We start from the raw sequence: 19,279 nt of genomic DNA, 5'->3' as shown, positions 1-19,279 counted from the left end.
CAGGGAGAGGGGAGGACAGCGTTCCTTTGGAGAACATCAGGAATGAGGCCCTTGAGTTTTGCCACCTTTAGAAGAGTCTGAGGAGTAAAGACCAGGGAAAACAGGGCATGAAAGGTCCTATTCCCTCACAGAAGGGTGACCCAAGCGCGCAGACCCTTGGAGTAGCTTCGACCTGTACACTGGTGGATTCACAAGTCTCTTACAACTAATATTATCAATTTTTTTTTTTGTTAAGTATAGAATTCAACTAAGTTGACAGGGATTTTCTAAAATAAACACACATGTAAGATGGCAAGTGGGGCTCATTGGTTCACAGAGGAAGAGGCTGCATGGCCAGATGGTGTTGTTGGGGTACCTGTGTGAGGGTACCTGCTGCCAAGTCCCTCTGTGGGCTTTTCCCCTGTACTACACACACCCTGTGCCCAACTACAGCATGTTTGGTATAAAGCACCCTGCCTTGATTTGAAGCCTCCCCCAGGAAGCAAATCCATTTTCTGAACTACAGTGTGAGCAATCAGAGTGCAGAGTGAAACACTTCCACTTCTCTTGTCAGTGTTTTAAACTTAAACAAAATTACCTATAAAAAAAAATACTCCCCATTAAAAAAAAAAAAAAAAAATGGAGAGCAATGCAAACATAGCCAAATAGTCTGCTGTTACACTTGGTCACTTGTAAAGACTGGATAATATACTCGGCACTCTGAAATTTTCTCCTTGCATTACAATGCAGACTACAGCTTTTACCCTAGGAAAATCAAATTCATGATGAGATACAAAAGGGAGAAAAAAAGATGCAATAAGAGGTCAAAGTTTATGGAAGTTAATACTGATCTCTGAAAAGCAAGGAAAAAGAAGGAATTTACAGAAAATCAGTAAACACAATACTCTAACCATCACCATAAAAGCTCTATCTTATTCCTAACTTCACTGGTTTATTTTACAAATATCTTAGCATGAGAGCTCGAAAGATAAAACAGCACGTTTGTATAACTAGCCACGATTCAAAAAGAATACAGCCTTTTTCAGCATTGTACTTCAACTATTTCAAGTTAAAATCTTTGGACACAAAGTTAAGTACTGATTTAAGTGCCTTGAGAAATGAGATGATGGTGTGTGCAAGAGCTGAGTGGTTCTTGAATAAAGGGAACTTATGATCACAGGAAATATTACACTTTGTGGAAAGAGACAGGAAAATCCATCACGAAAGTCTATGTAAGTGCAGATCTATAAGCACACGTAGAATGCTTATTCTGTGATAACCTAATCCTAGATAGGCTAATTTCAGCACAACTACCAGGAACTATCAAATCTTTTGATTTAAAATCTGCTATACTTCCCAAGTGCAATTCCAGTGGGATTTACACTCACCTGCTGAAGAACAAAATTTGTGTCTTTGAAAACTTGTGCTTTTATACTGTGCTCTGCATCACGCTCAGGATGAACAGATGCCTCAAATGACGGGAATAATGAACTTGTGTAACCTTTGAGACTGAAATAATTATTTTATCTTTAGTACTGAAGGCCAGATCACCATGCCTTGTAATTGATTACTTTTCATAGTTATGCAACTATACGCTAAAGAAACCTGATAAAAGTGGAAGTACTCATTTCCTGCACTGAAAAATAGATTTTTCAAGAGCAAAGAATAAAATGGCACTTTCATATGCTGCAAAGCAAAAATAATCTATTATGGCATAGGAATCCTTCAGTGTCACGACACATTGATTTTTGGAGGTAACTAAAATGCAACTTTACTTTGCAGAGCAACTTCCGTACAAATCACATCTTTGAGTCTTTCGTGTTTAAACAGTGCAATAATTCAACAATACAGTTTCAAAGGTCACAAAAATAAAAGGTGATAAGGAATCAAGTCAAGGATGCGTAGCTATTTACATCTATGTCCTGCCTGTCAAATAGAGACTTGAAAAGTGTTGTGAATTTCAGTCTGTTTAAAAGAGTCGAGCTAAATGTTACATTGGACTAAAAGCATTCACACACCAGGAAGACTGTAATTAAAACTTCAAGGATCTTGGTGACAAGGTATTTACTCAGACAATACCCAGGCATTTGTAGGTATTAAAATATGGTTTAATACACATAAATAAAACATCACTGAAATGTGTCTCAGTTGAAAGCCTTGCAGCCTGGAAAACGTAACTGCTTTATAAAAACCTAATTAAAAGCCAAGGAAAGTATCGTATCTCACAGTGCTAATGAAAAATCCGGCTTCTGCTCCTACAAAAAATGTGCAGTGTTCCTGAAAGCAGATGGGAAGAAGGAGAATCTGAGGGAATAATCTGTTAATGATAATGCACAGAGAATTTCAGAGGATTAAACTCCTTTATGGAAACACTTAGAAATTCACCAACGTTAACTCCATCAAGCAAGAGCTCACAGGTGGGATGGTAGTTTCTGTGTATATTTCCCTAACATTTAATATGAAACTTATGGAAACCAACCCAGTTTCATGAAATGACTTTTTTTTTTTCTTCAATTAGAGTAGCACTGCATGTTCTAGGTAGACAAGAATTCTTTCACGAAAAAAAAACCCAGATAATCTCACAGGCTCATCTACCTTGAACCAAAATATCAGGAAAACAGAAACCTGGGAAACAGAACCATAAACTCAACAAAAGGACAAACAAGCGCTGTGTTTTAACACATTAGACTTTACAACTTGCCACTGTTTTATCAATCATGCTTACTCCAAGTAAGCGAACAATCATTTACATAAGTGCTGTTTTTAAACTCATCTTTCCATTTTTTATAATTGGCATTTACATTATTTTCTGTTTCTCCATACTTGCCTTATTTACCCTTTCTCATGTAGGCACTACTGCAACTATGCACTCACACGTGCTTAAATCTAAGCACATAAGAAATTCCAGTTATTTTAATCAGACTAGTCACATTTTAAATGTGCTTTGCTGGATTAGTAAGCGGATTCTTAAATTTAACCATAAAAAGGAGCAGTTAAAACAAACAACTTAATCGGGGGGGGAAGCAGGTCAATATGCGTTTCAAAGTAGACAAGAAATCAGAGACATTTATTATTAGGCAGGAGAGCTTTCAATTACATACCATATTTAAGTAAGAACTATTGCTTTCAGATGGTCACTACTGATGCACAAAGCAACCGTGTAATCAATAGCTACTAAAACAACACCCATCCCATCCGCCATCAGCTTACACATAAGACAAAATGAAGAAACATGCTATCTGCTCTGTAATATGAACTGGTCATGAATTTTCTTGAATTCATTGACCTGTCCCCGACAAGGAATCATCTAATAATTATGAAACTATCTTTACTAGAGGAGAAACTAATCTAATTATAAATGCTTCACTTTAACTAATATTTGAGCAGTGTATTTTTCAATATTATTAACTTCATACATTCTTGAAATGATTATGGATGGGTACTGATCATGAGGTAGAGGTTACAGCTTGGCTTCAGCTCCCTGGCCATTTGAGGGGGGCCTTCCTCACCCTCTTGGAAGGCTGGTTGAGCAGGATGAGTGTCTGCTCCCGACACCGGAGCTGATGGGCCTGTGCCCATCACTGCTACTGGAAATTACCAAGTGCTTTAAGCAGGAATTTGGGAAACAGGTGAAGCAGACATCTCACCAGTCCAGGAACAACTTCTATATAACTAAGTCCTGCTGTCCACAGTGACCTCTGAGTTAAAGTAAGTTAAGTGTCTCTAGTTGTGTCACCATTGGATATTTAAGACAAGCTTTAGAATGACAAATTTTTGTTTGCGATATAGAACATGCCTGGAGCAACAATGGGGAACCACAATGCCCTGATAAACATGAAAAACTCCAGCAATACAGACTCTCTTCTGTGTAAGTTCCTTTCATACTTTCACATGCAAGCTCAAATTTGCAGAGTAACAATGTAGAATAGGAATGTTTTCTAGAACGCATACATAGTTCCTGATCTCAAAATCTCATCCCTTTCCTAAGCAGTAAAAAGTTTGCCATGTTGGAGACTGAGAATTGAAAATAACAGTAATTAATTTTGTTGACTCCTTCCAAATGATACTATGATTTCTCCTTGGTCTGTCAGATTTTTATAAGCATCTTAAAGGAAAGATAGGAATGCTGTTAAAATAAAATGAGAAGCAGCAGTTTTATCAAAGTTTGCTGGAGAGCTGTTTCTCAGCGGGACAGGTCTGAGATGTTGTGTCAAAGAAACTCATTTGGGAAACATCACCTTGCTGGGGCTTTGTTGCAGGTGGACGAGCAACACTAGGGTAGGTGGCTCGTACCACAATGACACTAGCATGTGAAAAAGAAGTATTCTCTCAATACTTCAACTATCTTTAAGAAAGCTGACCTTTGGAAACTGATACTATTTACTGTGCAGTACACCCTCCCCTGGAAAACCCCAGGGAAAGCTTGCACTTTGCTCTAGAAGGAATGAGAACTTTCCCCACCTGCATTTACTTGATCAACAAAGAGATGGAAATGACTTCCTCGTTCCTTCCTGCCCCACCGCTATGGCAACTTGTGCTTTCCCAGGACAACCCATGTACCAAACACTGTGGACAGAGCTGCTAAGCAATTATGTCCACAGCATGGGCACACAGAGAAGGAAAGCACCCACTGGGCTGCGTGTCCCCTTCCAGATGCTGTGGCCTGACATGGAAGCCTGGGAACCTCAAGTCTGGCATTGACGTTGGCAGTGCAAAACGTGGAAAAGTAAAATTATCTTCAGATAGACTGTTTAAGATGAAATTATTTTAGTTTTATTTTGAAGCTATTTAAATCAGTAAAAAGAGAAGAGTATTTTGATAATTTATTTAATCTTGTTTTCCATTTTTTCCTGTAGCTAGGTCTACTTTAACTAAAATAACCACCTAAACATACCGATTTGGAATTAAAGAGAGCTGTTATACTTTTTGCTGAGAGAATGTAATATATCGACATAAATTTGTTTAGCAATTATATAATTTAATACCTATTCAAATCTTGATTTCTTACATCTAAGAGAACTATAAATATTATGTATCTTATTTTCAAGGTGATAAGTTTGAGTTATTTTTGATTCTCACCTTTTGACTCTATGTACAGTCATTCTTTGTAAACAATATGTGAAGACCTAATCAAATTTCCATTTGTTTTGTAGTCATCTATGCAATGAAATTTGTCTCTTGCTTTACACAGGTAACTACAGTTTTTGTGGGTATGTCCTTATGTATTCCTTCATCTGTCATGCAAACAAAGTGACTGTACTAAAGCCCATCATCCATCTCCTTACACCCTTAACTCCACTGTGAAGAATAGCCTTTATGCTCTGCTGTTACACATATTGCTGCAGTGCTTCTTCACCCAAGCTGTCTTTGAAGCCATCTCTGTTGCCACCTCTCCCCTTGCTGCTCACTAAACGTTCAAATGCTGCTTCTCTTCTGTCTCCACAGGAGCAGGACAGCCTGATTTAGAAAATCTGGAAGCTGGGAGACTTTTCCTTCTCTCTGCTGCAAAAAGAGTGCAGAAGCAGAGCTCTTGACAGGAGGAAGGGACCACATGAGATTTTACTGTACCAACATGCCCTCAGTAACACAGTGGCAAGATGGTAACAGAGTAGAATAATCCAAGACAGACAAGCAACAATATGAGGTCATGAATGACACGGCTCCACACAGGGAGACCTGCCCAGATGCACGCGCTGGACCTACTGTACTACCCTGATAAAGATAATTCTAGCAGCGATCAAATAATATAACCTCTACTGGATCAAATACAGGTATTGCTCTGTGGAAAGTACACTTTGCACCTCCTTCACACAACTGATTCTAACAAGAGGAAAAGGACTTAACAGCAGTTCCCTTCTTTGTTGATATAAATAAAACTTCAAAAATTCTTCCTTCCTACTGTTTACGACAAAAACCAACTACCACAGATCTTTTAAGCAACAGTTCTAAAAAAACCCTTGTTGAATCTGTATTTGACAGGGTATAACTACACTTGCAGTTTTTACATGGGCATGAAGCCCAAGAGCTCAAAGAGTTGTACACCCAGATTCTTCTTTACTTCTGTTGTGGTTTAAGCCCAGCACTGCACCAGCCATTAGAAAGGAGAAAAAAAACTGCCACAGCTGAACCCAGAACAACTTCCATCCTTCAATTCACAGTAAAGAACATATTTTAATCATACAGCAGCTGTAGGCAATACTACAGTCACACTGATCTTGAACAGAGTAAGAAGAAGGTAGTATGGAGGAAAAACACAGAAAGAATTAGAACTTCAGAGAAGAACCACAAAAGATATTAATAAAGACATGAGTAAGAAATTAGTCACTCACAACAAAGGCTATCATACTAAAATCTCTACTTTTCTGGCATTTCCTTTCACATTTCAACACTGTAAGAGTAAACCTGTGGGTTGCTCTTGATGCATTCAGTACAAAGCACTGTGAAAAAAATGAAATGCAAAATCCAGCTACTATTCCAAAGTATTAAAGGTAACGCTAGATTAAGGAAACAGATGCAGAAGCAACACCCTCATGAAGGCAAACCTCAGCTGACCCACACTCAAACTAATTTTAGTACAAATGAGATTAAGATTTTAGTAAAGCAAAGCAGACCTCAAATCACTTGCTTTTTAAGGTGCCAACCTCTTTTCATCACCCTTCCTCCCAGCCATTTCAAGCCACTAGAAATGAGACTAACAGTAAGTCGGTACAATGTTACACTTCAAGCCTATTGTACTTGCAACTGGGCACTGCATTTCCCCGCAGAGCCCATGTTGTTGTGTAAGAACAGCCCCTGAGTTAAAGACATCACAGGCCTTAGCTACCTTACTCGCATCTGAGCATTCTTTGAGGCAGAAATGGTGTTTATCTGGGAAAAAAAAAAGAAGTGCCGGCATTATATACGTAATGAGCTGCCTAAGTCATTGTTTTCCAGTCTGTGCATCCCAGATGCCAATGGACTATGGTGTAGAGTCAGCAAAGAACTGCCTAAGAAAGCAAACCCCACCACAAGTAGGCTGAAACTTGCTCTTTGACACTGAAGTGTTCCAACTAACATTAAAACATTTTGAGGGATCTCAGCAGGCTGAAGAAGCTTTGAACCTTGATTCTATACCAGTTATCTAGAGGTGGTTTGACATTTTCCTACCTGTACAAGGACAATCAGCATGGGGGGATGGGTGAGAGGAAGAACATAAGACAATATCTGTAAATCCACAAGAAAATGCTTTTAGGAGAACTGCAGGTTTTTGGTTTCTGTTTTCACCTAAGAGCTACAAAAATAAGACTCAATTGGAATGATGAAATATTTTTCTTACAAGTAATAATACAAAGAATTTTTTTTAAAGCTTTGACATTGAAAGTAAGACATTTAATTACAGTGTAAAGCAGCTAGAAATGAGCTTGGTCTGCTATAAATAAACAAAAATCAAGTTGCATTTCATGCAAGGATCTTGATTCCAGCAAGATACTGGAAAAACAAGATGCTTTTGAAAAAAGATTATAAACAGGAGAAATTACAAAGCAGAAACATGTTAACAGGAAATGGATCTAATGAGTATATTTCAGGGATTTATGGCAGGCTAACTCCGAATTAGGCACTTATTCTAACAAGCAAGCATTAGAAACTCAGACATAAGAGTAAAATCAAGCACAGGATAAAAGCGCTTAACTGAGGGACAAAAAAAATCCTTCAAAGTAGTAGTATGAAAATGTATCACACTGATGAAAAGTTTATATTAAGGTTCATATTGTGAAACTAAACTAAAGATTGTTTTTTCCTTCCTTCCCCTCAGGTAATTCTTATGGAAATTAAATTAGGGAGGGCCACTTAAGTGCCACAGCCATATGGTCCTACATGTTAAGCTTAGTAAGACTCCTTTTATGTCTTAGAAAATAGTACCTGTGATGCATTTTACATTAAGATACGAAATTACACATAAAATGCACTCATTTTCAATATACTAAAAATATTCAATAAGTTATTTAAATACTAATACACAGATAAATGGTTTTCATCTTGTATGATATATTCACTATTGCAATACATTCAGTGTTAAAGCAGAGTACCTGAAGGCAATGACTTCATTAAGAAATCTTTCAGATGAGTGTAGTAAAGTAAATATGGTTCATTTTGATCAACTTTATAAGTGGTTAAAGCCAAAGGTCTGTATTATTCATTAGACTTCATTATATAAAGGACCAAACCACCATGCAAAAAAATTTTAGAGCATTCATAGTATTTCTCACAGGACTGATGTTAGAGTCTGGTTTATAGCTGAAAATGGAAGATTACAGCTACTTTCTCATTTCTTAACTGTTGCAATTGGTAGGATATGCACATGGACATCAAAACTGAGATATAAATGGGACTGCACGGACAAGCGCTACAACAGTTCTCACTCTCAAGGAACAGTCAGACACCCGCAAGCCCTGCCAGGAGGCAGGAGATAACTGCCAGGAAAAAGGGAATCCCTGTCAGAGAGAGAGGATTTGAAGGCAGCCTGTTATTGGGAGCTGCTGATCTCCTCTGGAGTAGTACTCCATTACCTCTGTCAGCACACTGACTTCCTACACAGTTGATAATAAGACAAAACAAGCAGTCTAAAACAACGGAAATACCTATCTACTGAAACATACCTCTCACCAGTCACATTATCCGCAAATATCAAAAACATATGAACATATTTACAACATTCCTATCTGGAAACAAGTTTTATAATATTTTACTGGGTCAGAACACTCCTACAATCCTGTCCAGAGAAGGATCAGATAAATTATTCTAAATACATGCAAGCCCATAAAAGTTACTCTACAAAGAAAACCAGTATCATTAAGGGTCTACGTAAATATATCAGATTAATTTGCAAAAGATTATAGATAGGATCAAAACTGTCCCACTAAAAGCTGTCATAAATCTACAAAGCTACAAATCCTAACCCCCACCACTAGAGCAGGTGGGTTTAGGTAAAAGTTTTTTATCCAGTTCTTTCCAGAGGCATACTTGGCTGATCCCCTTCCAGCCATGATACACTACACAGTTAAAAGTGCACTCAAAAGAATAAAACTTACTAAATGGTAGTTAAATAGAGCATTTCTACATGCAAAAAAAAAATAAATAAAAAATTCTAAAGATAATGAAAAGCAAATTTCCTCAGCTACATTTATTAACTGAGGCCTCCTGACCATGCTTCTCTGATGTATAAAGTAAAAACACTTCAGGATCAAGCAAAGCAGAAACACTCTGACAAAAAGGAGCCCAGGACTTGTAAAAGGAGACAAACTTTCAAAAGTTATCCAAGTCCATGAGGTATTTTGTAACAGGCCAGATTAGATAGAAATTGGGAATTAGCAGGCAAGGCTTGCTGGTGGGAGGGGGGTGGGAGGGTGGCAGCCATCAGCAGAGCCTCTCTGTGCTAATACAGTTTAGTATCAGGAGTGGTTTTGTTGTGGTCCATCAAAAAAAAAAAAAATATCTAACAATCTGCTTCCACAGACCTTTCTCATAAAATCTCATGGTGATAAACAACTACGATTCACCAGCATTCTTTAAAGTAGGCTTTGAGGTGTGAAAATTATGACTGTATAATCCCTGTTAATTACAGCAAGTGTTTAAAGGCCAGGTGAGTAGGAACTTGTACATTACTCTGAGCCTAGCATACAATACAGGGGAAGAACTACCCCCAGTTAACGTGTACACACATGAATCAGATGAAAAACAGTGCGCTAAAGCACAACAGTGGATTATTTTGAGAATCATATTCAAATCTCATGGTAGCTCACCTGAATAGGACTTAAGAGGACAGCTACCTGGTTTCCACATGTCAGCACCACAGTGGACTGTGAAGAAACAGCCACGAATATGTATGTTCTGTGCACCCTCTGCTGGTTTCACAGCAGCAAGCAACCACGGCTCAGGAAAGACATTTAAGAAAATAGAAGCAAAATCCGGGGAAGAAAAGCCATCTTCACTGCAAGCAACAGTAAAAAGAGACACCAAAATTACTTTCAAAAATTAAAAGAAATTAATATTTGCAAAAACATCTTATTTTGAAATTACAAAAAGAAAATTAATCATTGGGTAGCACCCCTTGCTCAAAGATACTCAGTACAGATTGCAAATTATTGGCCCTATGTTTCTATTGTAGCTTATTAGTTGCTTAAGACTACTTGAGTTTTTTCAAAAGACTTTTAAGTAAGCATTTGGTTAGATTTCAGTATCCTGTGCTTTTTCAAGAGAACAACTCAAATAGACTAATCTTACAGATCTTAGCAAAGAAACTTGTCAGTGATGACTTTTTTTTAGAAGCCAGATATTCTCCTACCAGCTATTTCAGCTGCTTTTCCTTACAGTTTCTGTCAAACTAAGAAAGACACCCTACTCTCATAAACACAGGATTCAACATTTCTTACTTTCAGAATCACTTTTTTTTGCCTTTAACATAGCTTTTACTACCGTCATGTTTGTCCTTAGTTTACAAGACTCCTCTGGACTGTTCACAGGTTAAACATGAATCTCCATGGTCTGTAAAGCTGACATAACCCAAAGTCTTGCATGTTTGAAATTACCAAAACCTAAATCAAAACAAAATGCTGAAGTATTAACCCTTAACAGAACCCAGCTAGTTAGGCACTAATTCCACTTTATAACCAAATGAAAATACACATAGAACTCAGTAACCTGATGTCGTGGTTTAAAAATGACTGCTACAGCTGAACCCAGGACACCTGACAAATCCTTTAATTTCACAATTCTTCAAATCCACAGTAAACTCCCTTTGGTCACTGCTGACACATTAAACACATATTTAGTCGGTACTAAAACACTAAAGAAAGGAATATAAAATCTCAGGTTTGTTGAATCACTAACAAAATCTACAAGGGCTTAGAAAATGTTTTAGAACATGCAACATTTCACACCTTTCTGAGAGGAGCCTCTATAATTTTCACAAAGCGAGGATCTCTTGATAGAAAAATCCCATGGTACTCTGCCACTGACAGCTCGTTACGGTCTGTGGATTTGATTATGAAAGTGCTAATCGTTTTAGAGCGCAGAATAAAATATTACATTGTTAACTATGGGTAAGGTGACTGAGTTTCAAAGTTCTCTCCTGTTCCTGCACTCAACTGACTCCTCAGTCCTGCTAGAACAGATTTCCTAGTTCCTTTGCTATTCTGTTGTTGCTTGGCTGCTGATTTTTACATCCTCCTCTCACTTCATTATGTTATGATATACTCAGATAGAAATAAATGCAAAAAATTCCTTTTTTGTTTGAGAAGAAAGTTAATAAACTAATTACTATTTTTAGGAGCACACTGTACATAGAACAAATATACAGGGGTGCAGGATATAAAGAATAAAGGATAAAGAATTAAAAGAAACTGATTCAAGTTCTTTTTATACTGCAGTCTGTACAACCAGAGCACATGTATTTTTTTACAGAAATACTGTGATCCAAGATTTACCTGCCACCTGAAAACAACAAATTTAATGGCACTGGTGCAGACTATAAGATCCTGACGATATTAATTACTTCTGTGAGCAGAGGCTATGGAACTCCTCTCACCACTGCTGTATTCATCTAGCTTTATTTTATTCAGGAGAGAATTAAATAGGAAATCATAAAAGGCTTACATGCAAACAGCAGTGATGTTTTTTTTTTTCTGAAGGAGGCAGAATAAAGCATGTGGGGAAGACAGCGCTTGCCTCATGTCACAGACAAGACTCTGCAACAGCCAGTATCTGTGTACTTCATGGGTAATAGTAGGACTTAGAGCTTTGCTTGGTGTTTCAAGTGTTCAGAACAAGTATGTCAGAATTGGCCATGCTTCACAAAAGGGATAGCCAGCTGCTGGCCTTGTAGTTCATTTAAAGCCACTGAGCCCCAGTGCAGATGATAGCTATGGGGGGCAGCTCATCCAGCTATCATTCTCATCTTCCTATATCCACAGGCTTGCTGCAAAGAGGGGTTCAAAACCTGGGTAAGGTGTCCTAGCAAGACAAGCTTTTTTTTTTTGCATGCTCCAGCAGCCTCTCCTCAACAAAGTTGCAAGTACCTTTTTTGGACACACTGGACGCTCCTTTTTAAGAACATACGCTGCAGTAGCTGGCTGGACACTACTCCTTTCTGTTGGTGGGAAAAGGATAAAAGAATACCAAGAGTATATGAAACTTGTTCCTTTAAAACACGTCAAAGCTTCACTTTCAGATTGAAGACACTGGAAATGCTATAATGATCAGCATTGAAATGCTTACTGCAAAGAGCTTTTGTCAAAGACAAGGAATGAGAGTGAAAATACAAATTGGGGAGCTATTCTGTCACTCCAGTAGAGGCTTTGTGCCATAGGAAAACTCACCAAATTTCCTATTTCAAACTCCTTAGAAATGGAGAACAGTGGCATCAGTAGTATTCAAAAGGACACTGAAGAAAACTTAGGAACATTTTGGTTAGGAACAGTGGTGATGATGATGATGATTGGCACTTCTGTGACAATTGTTACCAAGCATGGTCAGGACCACACAAGGAATGGAAAAGCAAATGCAAGTGAATAGCATATTTGAGATATCCACCTACTGCTAGTATTTCAGCAGGTCAGAACCATGAAGTTTTAGAATTTAACCCATGGCCTTTTCCCAGAAAACGAGACCTAGAAGTAGGCATCGCATACCTACAATATCCTCAGACACAGTTCTGTTCCAAAACGATGCAAAAAAGCACCTACACTGGTTTAACCATCTCTCAACTTTCTTGCTCGTGGCAGGGTTCAAGTAGAGCACCTCATTCACCTGACTTGCCAGCAACGATTAACTTGACAAACACTTTAAATACTTCTATATATAAATATAAACCGTGTGACAAAGCTCAGCATAAAAAGACTATTCTGCTGCCTGCTATAATAATACTGTTATTGTGTATCAGACAGAAAAGGAAACCTTTATCCCCAGGTGAGGATGAGCCTTGTATCTACATGGCTTAAGCTCAGTGCACCCTTGAGGTCTCCACCTGTGCAACCATAAAGCACAGTGATTTATCTCAAGCTGTTCTCACTTCCTGCTTTACCTCATAGCCTGAGATGAAAAGTCATGGTAGATGTTTTTTCTAGCCAAATGCCAAAATTAATGCTTTGCCTGTCACAGTCCACCAGAACACTATTTTCTATAGATTGAGAGCTTAATATTCTTGAACCTTTCCTATGTACACAGGAACATTTTGTTTCATTTTAGCTACTAAAAAAGTAAGATCCTACCAATTACGTAGTGTAGAACTCTGGTGTAACAAACCCAGTGTTTTATAGGAAGCTGAATTTATAACCCTAACTTAATATCTAATATTTAAATATTCACCTGATTTTCAGAGATGCTGTGCACTTAAATCTACACATGAACACACCCATGTCTAATTTTGACTCCTTTGACATAGCAGGAGTGGAAGCCAAAACAAAGATGCAGTGGCTGAAGGCATACCGTGAGTGTAACATGTACAGCAAGAGGAAGAGTTTATACTGTACTCTGTTTCCCTTTCTATGGTGCAGACTGGAAATGCTGCAGCTAAGCTTTCCAGAAGCTTCTATTAAACTGGTATGTACACAAGCAATCATTCAACAATAATAAATTCTAATGTATTGTGCATCTTGTGGTATGTAGCTCAAATCAATGTTAGACAATTACTGTAAGACAACATATATAATTTCAAAGCTGTATAATAAGATGCTTAATAGGTCCCAGTTTTGGAAAGATGAACGAGACAGAACAACAGTGAAATTTTTTGGGAAGGACCTCTAAGAAGACATAATTTTCAAATAGATGACTTTCAAAAAAGGCCAATAGGATGGTAACACAAACCATGTATTAAAACCTTTCCAATTCTCCAGCAGACTTTCCTTGGGTCTTGTTTTCTTACCCATAAAGTGCTAGAAATGTTTAGAAAATTGGTTTCAAACTTCCTCCTTTTGGATTTGTGTTTGCTTGCTTTTCTGTATCAAGATGAGATACAAATTAATTCTCAAAGCTGGGAAAACTTAAATTCATAATTTTCAGACAATTTCTTGGTTAAATTTCTTTACTGTGAATAAGAAAGTTTAAAATATCTAGTGACGAGGTAAGGAACAGAGAAGGGGAATGCAAAACCCTGTATTCCCTAGTGTGTTTCACAGGACAGCTCCTGAGGTCACTCTAACTTAGAATCATAGAAGAGTTAGGGTTGGAAAGGACCTTAAGATCAAGTTCCAACCCCCCTGCCATGGGCAGGGACACCTCACACTAAACTATATCACCCAAGGCCTCGTCCAACCTGGTCCTGAACACCGTGTATGACTTTTTGAGTATCAGAGACAGAAGAAAGTAGTAGGTGGTGTGAAAGACGCCATTTTAGTTATGTTCTTGAAGATGCTGGAACCAGACTATCATGACAAAAATATGTGATTTTGGATAAAAGTTTTATTTCTTTTTTTACATGTCATCCATTATTTCTATTCTGGGTAATACAGAAATGTAAGAACTTTTCATTGGAGAAGAAAATTTATTGAAGAGAGTTAGGCAGCACATTCTAAAATGAAGTAAGAAAACTTTATTAACCTAGTGCACTTAGTTTTCTTTAGATCATTTGAAGAAAAAAGCTATTTAAATAAAACACAACCTTTCAAAAAATGCCATAAGCAAACAGGGTAAAGAAATCTAGAAGACATTAAAGGATCCTAAAAAAAGAACACTGACCGTCTATTACAGGGCTGCTCTACGTGCTTCAGTGAAAAGATCTACTTAGAGAATATGATCATCTGGGAAGAATCAGAAGATAAACCCACTGCCCTTGACTAGCTTTGTTTGCTTTCTTTCACTCCATGAATTTCCTTCCTCGCACAGGACAAGTGTAGCACTTGCCTTTTTTTTCAGACACTTTGTCTATTCCATCATACTCACAGAATCTCAAAGCAATTTTTATTAGTGGTGCCTGCTCATAAATACTTACACAGGGAAATGGATTTGAAAGATAAAAAATTATCCCCTGGAAGGTTTTGGGCTTAAAAAGCAGAAGAAAATCCATGAAACTAGAACCAGATAATCTTCTACCACCTGCTTTTCTAAAGGCCGCTAAAGAAGAAAGCAGAGACATGCAAGAAAAAGCATTTGAAATTATGGATCCCATGAAGCTAATAGCAGTGTCCCATTAGTAAATGAGTGAGGCTGTATATCACAAATTGGGTTAGTAGTAAGACTGAAGCAGCATTATTTTAAAGTCTCTAGAAATAACATGAAAGGTAACATGATTTTCTTGACGGAAATAATTACATTTTCTAAAGATAGCAGAAAGCAAGTGATACGGTAGCTAGGATTTTCCAAACTAGGATAACTACTATGAAGTGCACCCTTTTAACTACTGAGTTACTTGAAAGAAAATGGTATCTCCATACTAAACAGACATTCCTCAATAACAATGTTTCAGATTGATGGTTCACACAATTTAGTAATTTCCTCTTTTGATTTCTCTGATGGTTTTGCCCCAAACATCATTCCTAACTTCTCAATAGCCATCTATATTACAGTGATGTAATACATATGATGTACTATGTATTAGACAAAATACATATGCATTCATCAGAATAATCTCTGGTCAACATTCAGAGTGGAACCCTGAACAAGGTCAGTATTGGTCTGGGAGATAAAGAAAGAATTAAAAAAAAACTTGGTTCTTACACTAACACCTCAGTTCAGCACATTGCTTGCAAGTGAGGTAGTTCTTTATCATACTCTTGCCTAGATTTGGCAGGTAAACTTAAAAATACCCAAATAGGTATATTAACATTTATATCAACTTACTTCTTACCATCTTACAAATATATTTACACCTTCCTGGTTTTGGTTTGGTGGTTTTTTTTGGTTAGTCGGTTTGAGTTTTTGTTGTTGTTGTACGAGTTTTGCTCTTGCTGTTCTTCGGGTTTTTTTGTTAGTTTTAATTAAGGTACGAGTAACATGAAGAAAAATTCTCAGGACTAACTACTTAAAATCTTTGAATGCTTACTTGTTAATTAGTGAATATTTAATCAGAACATGTGCAATAACTTTTATTAAATCTGAAAAAAAGGAAGGTTTATTTATGCTTTATAACTGAGGTTATACCCAATTTCCAATTAGACTAATAAGCTATTGCCTCTGAAACAACATTACCTATTCACATTTTACGTATGGATCCAATCTGTACAGCATTTCTGGTGTCTGCTAGAACTTGCTATTTCACGTCACTTTCCTGATTTCCACAGTTTTCCTGTTTTCTGACTATGCAGTGAGGATTGCAGGTGTAAAGTGTGCATAAAGTGTACACAAAGAAACTGCAGACAGTATGCACACAAAACTTAAGACTACATTTCAGTATTTTGTATTACATATTTATCCTAATAACTTCAAGGGTTTACATTCTAATAAAAATAATGGGTGCCTCATTTTATCAATTCATAATTATTACAGCCCATCAGGTTCATACTTTTAAAGTGATGAATTTTTCAAATCAACATGAAATTTGAAAGGATGCCATTATTTTGCTTTCAATAAATAAAAACATTCCAAATTAATCAGTAAGCATTTCAATCTGTTTTTAGTATTTTACTTTTAATCGCAGATAGCTTGAAAAATAAGGTTCTCAACAGTGAATTACCTATATTAATAGTCATACTGTACAGGAAAAAAAATTAAGGCACTTAAGTATTAAAACTTTAAAACTACATTTAAAACTTAAAATTGCATTTCACTGCATTGCTGAATGAGATCTGATTACCTCAGAAACAGCATAACTCTAAAGTAATTTTTTTTCCCTTGACCAACTAAAAAGACAATCGTAGAGCTTACTTTGAGTAGCTAAAGGCTTATACAATTTTAGGAAGGACTTCAAACACCAGGATTACTTCTACTTAATTCCTGGTGTTAACAAGAAAAAAGCTACACTTATTTTCCCAGATGTAATTATAATTCAATGTGGAAGTGACATTCAGATCCAAAGTCCCTGCATCTATGGTGTATGTGAATCCTACCAATCTACATCCAAGTTAACAATTCTGGATCCACTTGATACTCTTCACCTTTTAAGGATTTTTTTCCACTGGCTTGTATATGATTGTATCACTCCAACACAATTCTAATGCTCCAGGATACAAATCAATATGGCTGTGTAGTTTACCCTATTTTAGAAACACAACAAGTCATCTACCTCTAAAAATTTCACAATTTTTCTCCATTTCAACAGAAAGCTTAATACATGCTAATGTAGACACATATCCGTTGTAACACAGATAATGCATAATCATTTAAGAGGAAAGTTGCCGTATTAAAGCATTAAATCAGGAAAGAAAAAAATGTTCATTTAAACCAATCTACTCTCTGACCAGTTTTGTTTGGTTTAGGGTTTTTTTGTAAAGCACAAAATAGAGTCTTGTCTGAGGGCACTAGTATGATTTCATCTGATAAGAAAATTTAAAATTAGTGAGTTAAAACGAAAACTGGCAAAGTACAGAATAACACTAGTAAACCAGTGACACCACTAACATCACTGTTACTATGTAAGTACTGAAATGTGTATTTTAAACTTCTCAAAAAGAGAAAATACATTCATCTTCAACTGCACAACATATCCTAACAACCTGTTTTAAGATTTTTAAGAGTGCTCAGACCACTAGTTCCTCCCCTCCTCCGATCTTTGGCAGCAGAGGATCTAAAAGATACTAAGATCAGGATATTCAAACAGACTACCCTTTTTCATCGGGTCTGTGCAGCATAGAATTATGGCAATTATAATTCTACTGCTTGCCCACTTCAAAAGAAACCTTAACAGATTTTCGTGCCATCCCATCACTGACATGAATCACTTTTCAGATCCTATACACCTTTCCTGGAAGTTATTACTCCTAAAGAGATGTAATAAATTTTCTTTCTAGTAGTTCTACTTGACTTTTCTTCACTATGAAATAGGCACGCATGTTACTAAAATTAAAAATGTTTGAGTACCCAAAGAACTTGTACAGACTAAGTGGAGCAAATAATGTCAACTAGGAAGACCCTTCAAGGAAAAACATAAGACTAGTTACAATTAAGAAAGGCCTGCACTATGATATTCTCTTTGCCACTGTAAAGTTTCTGTTGATGTGAATGAACACAGTACAGCAACATGGCAGAAATAAGCTTTTACCATTTTTGTTCAAATAAACAGCTTCAAATTTAAAAAAGTATCCTGCCATTACGACTTTTAGATCAATCTCTCATCTACACAAGTCAATGGCCTCACAGTACATGCTTACTTGTGAAAGCTCGGCACTTGAAAGGAAAACATGACTAATGTAAAAGTCACAGAATAAACAATAGCTGTCAACAGGGGGAAAAAGGATCCTTTCATTGCTTGAATTAACAACAAAAATTGGCCTAGTTACTCTTGATGACTCCTGATACTCTGAATATGTTTTTAAATTATATTTGTTCAACTCCCTTTATCAAGAGACAAAAAAGTCACCTTAGTATCATGTTAAGTTTAAACACACTACTGAAAATAAAAAGAATTTGCCATCCATTTTTACCAGCTGCAAATCAAATGACACAAAGATTTGAGTTAGAGGAACATGAACTAAGAAAATGCATACTTTTGAGCGCTGACCAGCATAAAGTATCCTTGCATGCCATCAAAACTGCTGTCATTGTATTTTGAGAGTTCTGAGATAAATTAGCTTATTTTATAAATACCTTCTACAGGCAGTTTGATAATTTTCAAACTGTGCTTAAGTAATCCCTATGCATGCCACACTACAGGCTTCATTATGGCGTTCCCGTCTTGCCTTATTCAGGCTAAGAGTACCTTAACTTCATAAACAGTCATTTAAATCACTAAAATGGCTTGAAGAATGGTATAGTACTCTACTTAAGCAAAGGAATCGATCAGAATCTACTCCCGAGTTTGTAATAACAACATGAAGCACTACAAATAAAAATGAAAGTGTACCAATATTTCACAGAAAAAGGCTTCAGCAAAGAAATCATGTCCTTAGAGGAAATGAAGACTATGTTTTGTCTTTGTACTCTTTAGGGATGTAGCATTCTGCTCAAATACAGTATGGTGCAAGGTCAGAATCACAGGCTGTTTGAAAAGGTAATAAATACATCAAACAAGTTACTAATGCATAAGTTTTTCAAGTAAATTCATATGCCTAAATGTATTGTATTGCCTGCAAAGCTACCTGAAAAATTTGTCAGTATGTGTGTTATGCAAATAGTAGATCAGCTTTCTTCTGTTACTAGAATTGACACCTTTCATCACTAGAGCAAGCTTTAACAG

At 36.8% G+C, this 19,279-nt stretch overlaps 1 protein-coding gene across 5 annotated transcripts in view; it reads right to left on the bottom strand.

The window, feature by feature from the left end:
• SCAF8 (SR-related CTD associated factor 8) overlaps window positions 1-19,279 on the bottom strand; it is a 94,299-nt gene that overhangs the window by 15,820 nt on the left and 59,200 nt on the right. For 2 of the 5 annotated variants that reach the window (XR_009968923.1, XR_009968924.1), the window contains one exon: window positions 9,759-9,946. The exons of 2 other annotated variants lie outside the window; for them this stretch is intronic. The gene's annotated coding sequence lies outside the window, so the exon portion shown is untranslated. Of the gene's footprint in view, window positions 1-9,758; window positions 9,947-11,654; window positions 12,104-19,279 lie in introns of those variants that run through there. One more of the 5 variants, XM_062640878.1, reaches the window with a different exon arrangement.

The sequence above is a fragment of the Pezoporus occidentalis genome, unplaced genomic scaffold (assembly GCF_034315485.1).
Source record: "Pezoporus occidentalis ecotype Australia unplaced genomic scaffold, CSIRO_AGI_Poc_V1 ctg67, whole genome shotgun sequence".
NCBI classification, from domain to species: Eukaryota; Metazoa; Chordata; class Aves; order Psittaciformes; family Psittacidae; genus Pezoporus; species Pezoporus occidentalis.
This window is presented reverse-complemented; position numbering and strand designations above follow the sequence as displayed.